Consider the following 11,433-nt stretch of genomic DNA (forward strand, 5'->3'; position numbering starts at 1 on the left):
CCTAACTGGCTGGGTGCCTGGGAGGCAGGCTGGCTGAAGGCTGTAGATATACTCCATCATGGAGCACTCAGCTCCTTTCCCATTGACTGTGGCCCAATTGATACTGTGGTCCTGTGGTGACATTCAAAACTAAACCCCAGCATGTTAACACCACATCACTGAAAAGCACAACTGCAGTCAGGAGAGCACATGATCTTATTTAGAAAGAGAGAGAGAGCCAGGGAATGAGGATGTGACAAAACAGACATATCATCCCACGTATTCTTTCAAATCTTATTTCATATTTGGCACCATCATTTTTCTTTAGAATGAGTTCTACAATCCCACTGCTTTCCCCCAGCTCCACCAGTATATGTTACTGTGTACATTATTTTTCTGTGAATCATTTTCCTCTTTCTGTCATGAACCTTGGCGGCTTGAAATTACACAGACTGGAAGTCCAAGTGAAATAACAGGAGTAATGAGAGTAAAACTTCTGGTTATCAGCTGCTGCAGGAATAAGTCTTAAAACCTGGAAATTAGTCACTGGGTTTTTTTGAATGGGTTTTTGGTTATTATTATTATTATTTATTGACATATTATTATATGACGTAAAAATACGTTGCGGTTTCTTTAAGCTTTTACGTCTCTTAAAAAGTGCCGGTTGCTAACAAGTGGCTAAATGAGACTATACAGACATTAAATGTCATCACAGTGAACACAAAAATCAATGGACTCACCAGTGCACTTTGACAGCCTTGTTTTGTTTATACTCACGCTTTTGCAAACTATTATAAACGCTGTGAGAGGAAAGACCTTTGTAGAAGAGGTAAGTACGCTAAATCAAATTACAAGTTGGAAAAAGGGTAAGTATCATAAACGTTTCTTTGTCTCAGAGCTTATTTTCTGCAGTAATCCAAATGTAAAAATCCCATCTCCTTAAAATAAGTAGTGGCTACAGCTATTAAATAAATCTATAGAGTAAGAAGTACCATGTCTTTACCATGTATTTAAATACAGTAGCTACTTGAGTGAATATACTCAGTTACTTTCAGCCACTGGTGATAAAAACAACGTAATGACATCTGTCGAATACGGTCAGATAACATCGGTCCTGTTGCTTGGCCCCTTTCCTCTCTTTTCTTCCATTTCTTTCTTTCTTTCTTTCTTTCTTTCTTTCTTTCTTTCTTTCTTTCTTTCTTTCTTTCTTTCCACCCACCACGTCCTTCCTCTCTGTTTTGCAGCACTTAGCCATCTGTCTGAGGTCATCTATTCCAGGCTGTCTAGCCAATGGACTCTCAGGACTGTCACTTAAAAACAAGCCAACATGTTCACTTACAGTTAACATGCAATCGCTGTGAACAACAGAGTGAAAATCTAAATGCGCCCAACAATCACACTCTTTCTTTGTCTTTCCTCTTTATCTCACTTTCTTTGTCACTTCAGTCCCACACATTCACATACAGTCGGCTGCACACAAACACACACAAACACACACACAAACACACACACACACACACAAACAAATGATAGATTTGCCCCTCTACAGCTTTACAACAACTGCTTTGGCATTTTGGCAAACAGCCTTTGTTTACTGAGCCTGTCGATGGGCTATGTAATCGTATATTTCCACAGAGAGTGTCTGTAAGCAAGGACGCTAATTAGCAAACGATTAAGCTCTCACACAAAAGAGGTTCTTGAGATTAATTGACGCTGAAGTTTAGAAAAGCTTGTGGCTCAGTAAATAATTTAGCATGAACAATAGTACACCTTGTCACATTGTGTTTTTGTTTTCTGATAAATAATTGCTAGTGTCGAGACGAAGGATAGATCACTGTTCAACACTGGTTCTTTAAGGTGGACACTAGAGTGGTATGTATGGTGCCAGTGTGGTGACAATGCCATGTACTTCGTTTTCTGTTCAGCGTAAATAAAATCAAACCACTAACAGCTGTTGCCTTTGAGCTGCATGTAGTGTAAAATATGGGAAACACTCCTCTGAGTGTAAATGTTATTCTGGTTCACACAGCATATGTAACTACAGTATCTTCGGTGAAATGAACCATGTTTGTTACCCTGCGGAAAATGCCCTCCCTTGAAAAACACCGGAAGAAGCTGCTTTACAGTCTTGTCAGCCTTTCAAGTGTCAGACACACACTGTAAACATGGAAACACACACACACGCACACACACACACACACACACACATCACAAACACAGCTACATCACATGCTCACGCAGCACAGATAGTCGAGGAGGAATCGCATCTACAGTTCAAATGTGTGCATGCGGGCTGAGACGTGTGAACACAAACACACACAAATACAGTGCATGGGAGAAAAGAAATATAAATCTTTGTGTCTCAGACTGCTCTGGTCCAGGGGTGTCTCGAAATTGCCTGCTCCAAACAACATTTGCTGTTCCCTCCTCCTCCTCCTCCCCGCTGATGAAGAGGGTGTCCCAGCTGAGGGCTTTGTTAACGGCGGAAAAAGTTACGAATCCCACCCTACAACTGGCTGAAAAACTTAGAAATTGCTTTCATAAGCACAATGAAACTCCCAGTATGGCCAAACAAACAAACAAATTGCCTCTGGGCATAATTTGATCAGCAATGTAAACAGAGGCAACTTAACAAACTGGTTTCACAGTTTATCTAATAGAAATCAACATGGATATACTGCAGCCATAAGATCATCCAGGCTGGAAAGCGAAATAAACTTGGCATTCAAGTAAAAAATGTTTGCTTTCAACAGTTGATGCAACAGGGAAGCAAGAGCTGAAAACATCCTAATAAGCATGTCTACAAAACACTCTACGTCTCGCTGATTTAACAGACATCTAAAGTTAAGCGGTCCTGAAAATATGGGCCCTGCTGTGCCTACTCTTCTGTCCTGATGCTAGTTGACTGAAAGGATTAATGCGTGTTTGCAAAATAGCCTGTCAGTTCGTTGCAGGGAATCAACCAACCAGTATGTGTTTAACTTGAACTGTGATTCCAGAAGGCGTTTATTACAGATTCAACGGGGTGTACTGTATGTGTTTTTTCAGTGGTTATCAAATTCCAGCCTATTGATCACTGCTGCAAAGGTTTTTTGACAATAAACAAATATTTAATAAAAAAATAAAAAAAACCCCACTATCATAGTAATAGTGTCCTGAGTGGTGTGATGAAAGTTAAAATAGCAGGAGAGACATTTGTTGGCATTCAGCAAAAACATCCAAAGATATTCTCTTTGCATGTGGCTCTGATACAATCACATTTATTTCTGATTTTTGCAGAAAGATGCAGCTTTTCAGACCTAGAAAAAGAGAGACAGAAACAGAGACAGAGATATTTAATTTCTGCACAGGAGAAAAGCGCATACCGTGTATTTGTTAGACCATTTTACACACAATGATGCTGATTCATACAGCAATTAGGCAGCTGTTAAATGGTTTATTACTAAAACAGCCTCTGGCATTTTTACACAACAGATGTTCTGAAATTGTACAGATGATATCACTTTATTTTGATGAGTTGTATGCAATGATGGCCACTATACATTAAATGAGATATGATGTTTACGGTTATGATAAGGATGTAAATATAAACCCTAAATCCAATATAATCATTGCTAAATTATTGTACTGAAGACTCAAATAGTCACAATTTGTCATGATGATTGGAGGATACCTAAGGGGGCAGAGAATCCTACCATCCTGATTTGGTAATGAAAAATAGACTTTTCTTATGTATTGTAGATTTCATTTCTTCACTTAATTACACAGGTTAGATGAAACAGCATTTCGTTCTGGGACTAAGCAGAGAAAAAGTGTGGTTGAGCTGGGGCTTGAAAACTCCATCACAATTAGATATATGCACAGCCTTTTTCTGAATTCTGAATTCTGAGCAGGTTTTCCATCGGTGAAATTCCTGATGATCTGAGCTGGGCTGAGCGTGCACTGGGTGCTGATGTGACTAACAGAACACTCCAGCAGCAGAGCGCCTTTTGGGCTGTCGCAGAGGACTCTGGGTAATAAGGCTGCAGATGAGTGCGCTGCGACCCAAAAAACAAAATGGGAGAGCGGGGATTGGATGAGCGTGTGTGTGTGTGCCTGTCTGTGTGCATCTGTGTGTGTGTGTGTGTGTATGTGTGTGTGTGTGTGTGTGTGCGCGTGCATGCGTGTGAAAAAGAAACAACACCTCTTGTACTGCCAGCCAAAAACACACTCTCAGATCTGCAATACTGAGATGACCCCAAGCAAGACTTCTCCAAAGAGAACAACATGCTTCAGTGAAAGAACAGACAGACAGACAGTACTGACAGTACTGTGGGTATTCTTCAGGTGGTACACACACACACACACACACACACACACACACACACACACACACACACACACACACACAAACACACACACAGTATTATCGGCTGCATTTACACTTAAAGGGCCAGTTTCACAATTACTTGAGATGTCCTGTTTCTTATTTTTTTAAATCACTGTGGGTTTGCATGTAATGTAATGTCTTTCTGGCCTGCAACTTTATCATTTTGGTTCACTCTCACCGCTTTCGTCAGCATATAATTTTAAAAAGCCCCCAAAAACCACCTGTATGTTAAACGACCAATGTACAGTTGAATGTCAATATGTAAATAGGAAACTATTCGAGAACATGTTAGCCACCGCATCTTTATGAGATAAGGATATGTCAGTGTTGTGTTTATGAACTGCTGCACTGCCCAAAATGGTCAAAAAATTGGTTTAAAATACTACATGTAATGTCAGTTGGGGAGAGCTGCTTTAGTTTGTTGGTTGGCTTGACAGTGACAGGTCATGTGACAGGTCATGGTGTATCACAAATAAGATAATGATAAGAGAAGTTTATTTTGAAGAGTAAAATGTGGAAACCAGGGAGGCAGAATGTGGTCTGACACTGAGACAGCTCTCACACTGTCTGATTGGCCGGTGTGTAGATTTTTAGGTGATTATTGCACATTTCAAGTAATGAAAAATGGCATTCCTCTAAAAAAAAAAAAAAAATTTGCATTGCTTTGCATTGCATGTATTTCTGTCTGCCACGGTGTCTTTTTGCATATCACCACTGGGGGATGCTAAAATCAAACATTTTCAAACCCTACAAACAGGGCCTTTAATATGAAACTGTGAAAGTAAAAACTGCAGCTTTGTTTGCATGGATATTTTTTGTCTGGTGCATTTTTGCAGAATATGTGTTACCATTTTTTCCATTTTGTCTCCAAGTTGATTTTACATCCGAGCCAAAGCAGTTTGACAAAGCTGATACTGTCGCTTTAATTCTCTGCATTCCTCATATGCATGCAAACCTGTCATAATTACCATAAACATCAAAAAGATCATAAAAAAGAGAACACTTTGAGTGTATTTTACATTTTACATTAATGTGTTTATATGCTTAATGTGATTATAACAATAGCAGCAGTAGTGTGCCTTTTCCTGACAACGCTCTCACTCCTCCAACCTCTCAGGACAGAGGCTGTACACTGACTGGGATGGAGAGGCTCTAACATGGGTTAAAGTGTCCTCCATCTGGATATACTACCTCTCAGCCTCTTCCCTTCTCTGAGCCTAGATGATGGATGGTCCTGCATCAAGGTCAAGACAGAGGTTGTGTGCCCATATTAACTACCCTCTTCTACTGATAGACTGTCAGACCCTTTGCGTCTGGAAGCCTCCCACTGGCCCTGATGTAAACAAATGCAACAACAGTGGCTGTGTGGTGAGAGACAGGAGGGGTCCCAAACATACATCAAGTGGACAAAATATATATTTACAGGCAGTTTCCTGGGGAAAAAAAGGCATTTTCATTTATTATTACAACCTATCTTTTATGGTATTTTAGTGCCGCATAATGTGATCAAGCTGCAGGAAATGAGAACAAGTTGAGTCAGGACTATAGCGGGTTCAAGTGATGGCGTCTCTTTCTTCACTGAGTCATAAAGTGGAGGTTAGGGGGGAGATCAACTGGATTTTATTTCAAGGATCTGCGCTTTAGACTGGAAGATTTGTTTTGAAACAGCAAGACAGCTCAAGGAAAATATTGGACCACGCTTTGACAGACAACTCTGTAATTCTGTAAGTCACGATGCTTTCAGTGACAGTTACGTGATTTTCAGCATGATGTGCATATTTCTAGCACATTTGTGTTTGCGTATGAAGGGGAATACACACATGTAAAGTTTTATGTAGCCAGTCATTGCAGTCTGGGAAGTTTTGCTGGCAACTGAATTGACAATGGCATTTAGCTCAAAACACTGTTTTGCCTAACTACGGCCTCACAGTGCTGCTAATGTGGCCACAGAGTCTTAGACATGTTGTGTGCAGGCATCTCACATACATGCAGATTCATGCAGCCAGGAGGAGCAAGTGCAATCCAGAAGTTTTGCTGGCAGGGGAAAAGAATGTCATGTTAATGCAAAAAATAATTAGATCCTCTCCACTGTGAGATCCACAAATTCATAAGGAAAAAAGAAATCTGAATTTTAATAAATGTTCTAATGGCTCACATGACATTTACTTGAAAGGCCCATCTCTCATGGGCATCGTATACAGAATCACACTTCTACGTACATCTATGCTAAAGTGGGATAAAATGGGGCAATTAGAATATTTGGGGAGAAGATGCATAATTGAAAGTGACAGCTGAGAGTTACACATAAAGCATGGAATTTGAAATATTTTTCTGATGGAAAAAAAAACAAAACACTCCAGCATGTCGCTCTGTGCATCGATCTCTCTCTCTCTCTCTCTCTCTGCTTTCAAGTTATACAATTCATTACTTTTAACTTCATTTCATAAATGTTTATCAGCCATTATCACATCCAGACCTGTCTCACAACATCAATTATTCTCCACAAAAATAAAAATAAAAATCTGACTGTGACGTATGATCCTACATGGACAAAATACCTGCTGCAGACACCAACAGAAGTGCCGAATCATAATAGTTTCTTCAAGGCCTACAGAATAGCCAGGTGAATAAGAAGTGCGGTCGGGCTTTGCCTGTCGAGCACCTGTGTCTTCATGCTCCACTGCCTGCTTTAAAAGAAAGAGTGTTGCTCTGTTCCTCGCCGAGGTCTTTGGAAGGTGAACGGTAATTGCTGAGGGAGGATTTAGCCTGGAACAAAGCACCTCTTTTGTTTTACTGAGGTAACTCTTATACTCGGAGATGGAGCACTACTTCAGACGTGAACTTTAGACATGAATATAGCATGTGGGTTGGCGGTTCCATCTTATGTTAGTGTGTCGGGGTGTCTGTGCGTTAACCACAGGGAGAGACAGACGGAGGATGATTTGTAGGCTACATTACGAGACTCCACACTGTTCCTGACTCATTAGCTGTAGTATTGGCCCTGTGGTAATGACATCATGGTGGCAGTATTAGCTTTTAAAGTCTGACCGCAGAGCGAGCAAACTGCGATGCCCTTTTAAAATAGGATTCTTTCGCTCTGACTTCATTGTGTGGTAAACTTTTCAGGAAACCCCAAACAGGTCCATTGTTTGACTCATAAATAAAAGTTATTGGATGGACAAACTCTTACTGAATTAACAGACAGACATGGACTAAGACATACAGTCAGACTGGTTCTCTCTCACACACAACACATGGTAATTAGAGTTCTTATAAGACACTGGACATTGAGCCTCTACTCCCATGCTTTGAAAAGAGGAACTTGATAAAAGATTTTACTAACAATGGAGGTTGTAAAACATTGGGATGCACGACAATTGTGAAGTGACTAAACAAGATCTTTTCCTGGAACTACACGAACATGTCTGATCAGTCAGACGCTGACAAAGAGCTTGGCTCTGCCTGGTTACCGGGTCTTTCAACACCCCTCTAGAGCCTCCTCAGCCCTGACCGGCATTGTTTGTGGAGAAGAAAGCTATCAGAGGATCTACACAAGATTAGGGTTGCCAACTGTTCCCTCTGTGGCTTCCTGTTTTGCCGCAGGAATTCTTTTGGCGGGTGCAAAAAAAAAAAAAAAAGTACATAACTGCACAAATGTGACATAGTTAACCCCTTCCTCTCAATTTATTCTCATTGGAAGTCTCAAATATTTAAACACAAGCTTTAAAGGTATTTTAGTTTGGGTAGCAAACAAGAGGTGTTTCATTCTGAAACTTTGTAGCACACGGAGAGACATGAAGGTACCTGCACATGTTGGTTAAAGGAATAGTTCAATATTTTAAGAAATACACTTTAGCCTATCTGCTTTCTTGTTGAGAGCTCAGAAGGTCAATACCACTCTTGTGTATGAAGCTGCTGGCCGGTTAGCTTAGCTTAGCATAAAGACTGTAAACAGGGGGAAACAGGTAGCCTGGCTCCGTCTGAATGTAAACACTTCTAAAGCTCACAACCTGATATGCCATATCTTGCTGTGGTGCACCTGCCCATGAAATAGTCCAGCGCATAACTCCCCCATAAAACCCCCATGTTTTTTTTCTTTTATTTATAAAAACACTTTGGTTTTTGCACTTTTGGTTTTGTTTTCAGTTTTCCAGTTTTTGTGTTAAGCTGAGACAACCAGCTGCTGGCTGAAGCTTCATATTTACCATACAGATGTGAGAGTGGTATCCATCGTCTCATCTAACTGTCTGCAAGAAAGCAAATAAGCGTATAACATAAATCCTATTTCTTTAAATGTAAAGCATTTAGAAAAAGTTACAAAATAGTATTTATTTTGTGCGACTTCACATATTGTATCAATTCAACCAACAGTCTAACCTCTTGCTAAAATTCTCATTTTCTGTCATTCAAATACACCTACACTATTTTTCTATTTTTCTCTCTCTTCCCACAACCTTTTTCCTGCAGTACACTCATCCTCCTGCTGTCTACCCCCTTGCTTGTCTTTTCCTTTTATCCATCATCTTTCCCTGTCACTCTTTTCAGCCCTCCTTCACTCTCCCTCCTCGTTTTCACCCTCCCGTACCTCCTGCTCTTCTCCTTTCCCTCCATCTAAATTGCAAATGGCAGCAGCGCCGACTGCCAGAGGAGCTCCTCAATGTCATTAGAGCTGACCCTGTGGATTAACTAGAGGAGAGAGGCGGTGTGTAGAAACTACAGATCAATAACACGGCTTATCCTCTGGGTTCTTTTACTTCACTTTGGATTTAGATCTGACTGAACTGCCACTGTCTACTCTATTCCTGCACAACAAACAATAAGATTTATAATGTGGTAAAAAAAAAAAAAAAAACAGTCAAAATAGAAATCATTACGCAAAGATTGAAGAGTGATTAGAGGGGTGAAATTATGCCAGAAAAAAACAGAGCAATTCCAAGTAATTACACTGTTTGAGCTCACATGAGAAATGGACAAGAAACTTCGATGATGAGGGAAACACGTTGCACACAGCAGCTGTGTGATTATGGGTAGCTGATGAGGGCTGTTATAGAGATTCAGAGAGGACAACGTCAGAGGAAGTATCATGTTTCCAAATCTGTAAAGGTGTATTTGAGATAAAGTCAAGTGACTTAAAGCTGGAGAAAGAAATGAGCCAAGACCAACAAAAATAAAGCTGTCATAGATCCAGTAACTTCACCAGTACTGGACATAGCTATCCAATTAACAGTGTGATGTGATATCTCTGAGATCAAGACATGGATGGAGGGATAGATGTGTGTATGTGTGTATGCGTGCGGCCGTCATACTGTGTGTGGTTGGTTTACCGAGTTGGCAGGCGAAGTCAAGTCACTGTGAGCTCAACTAAACCTGATAGGTGCCCTTATCAGAGACAGCTAAAGTCAAAGCCTATTATAAACAGTGGTGTGTGTGAGTACACTCACCTTAACACACACACGCACACACACACACACACACACACACACACACACACACACATTCATGACCAACATGTAGATCCGCAACAAAAGATCAGGTTGCTAAGACTCTTTAACTTGGAAGCAGAACATGCCAAGTTCTCATCTGCATCAATTTTGCACATTCACAACAACCAGCCGCCTTTCACAAAACCGAGAACATCTTATGTCGCAGAAGTTAATGTTCCCTCAGCACAAAAAAGAAAAGAAAAAGAAAAAAGATTCTCTACAGGACTTGTTGAAATCATGTCCCACTATAACATTAAGCTCAGGATTTTGAGTCAAAGATCTCTCATTTGGCAGCAGCGCAGGTAAAGAGGTAAAAAGGCAAAAGCATTATTGTCACACAATGATCTTATTCCGTACTTTGGCCCTTTTTGATGTACAAAAGTGAATGAAGGCTACAGAAGAAAGGAGTAACTGCGCTTGATGTGATAGCTCATATCCATTAGCTAAACTTTCCAAGAGTGTTACGAGTAATCCTTAAAAACATCAGAGCGGTCCTGATGCAAAACAGCTGGGGTCCTGATTTCATGTGAATGCCACTCTGCACGAGTTGCTGTCTGGGCCTCCAGCACCATTGCAACAATAAATTCTTTCCACTGTTTATACGGCACAATGTTAAGTCTTAGAGCAGCTAATGGACGGTTAGTCTTAATAGCAGAGATGATTAAAGTTTGTTGATCGAAGCGATTTCTGCTTTTCAGCTCTTCCTGTTTCAAACTGCGGTTGGGACACTACATCGAGATTCTGATCTAAATATCACCAACTGTCTTGTCAAACATTTTATTTGATAAAAGGCCCACACATAAACACTTGGCAAATAGAAAATTAACCATTAAACAAGGGATGGGAGTTTAACAAACTTTTGGTTTCCTGAATTATTTAAGCACAATTCCTGCAATAAGTGCATGACAAGACTGTTAATCTATTGACAGTGCATATGTTGGCAATTGTCTGTGTGTTTTAAGTGATTACCAATATCCCATCCTGTGACAGCCGCCAAAGGGCAAATCTAGTATAGTAAGCAATGCATGGCTTCCATACATCTATATCAGCCCAGACACAATCTCTGACAAGTCATTTGTCCAAAATGTTGTGCCTCACTACACACCAAAGAAAATCTGATGCTTTAGAGGAGACTGCTGACGGGTCTATCCCGTTCTCAAGCAGAACAAGACAGCAGGTATGAAAAGATCTGTGGTCGAGTTAACTTGTGCCAGGAGTTTTTATATGCCTTGTGCTGTCAGTTTTAATGGGTCTTTATATGCATTTTATGGCTGTATTGTGTACCATAACCCCATCAAAGGGCAGTTAAACCACTTGTTATTAAAACATAACACATTATGTTTAAAATGCCACTCTGCAGCTTATTCCAAGAGCAGTTCTGAAATGATTGACTTGCATCTTGAGGAAATATGACATGTGGGTTTGTAATGACATGTTATGTTGTCAGTAAGTTCTGTATAGTCATGGTTTATACTGTACAATGCACAGTGAGCATCACAGTAAAGTGTTTAGTGCCATCTAGTGGTTAGACAATTTCAGATTGTTAAAGAGCCACTTTGACAAAACTAAACATATTTTCTCACTTAATCCTACATGCACCAT

Source organism: Seriola lalandi, unplaced genomic scaffold (assembly GCF_002814215.2).
Source record: "Seriola lalandi dorsalis isolate HSWRI2012SDOR001 ecotype SW California unplaced genomic scaffold, Sedor1 jcf7180002054517, whole genome shotgun sequence".
NCBI classification, from domain to species: Eukaryota; Metazoa; Chordata; class Actinopteri; order Carangiformes; family Carangidae; genus Seriola; species Seriola lalandi.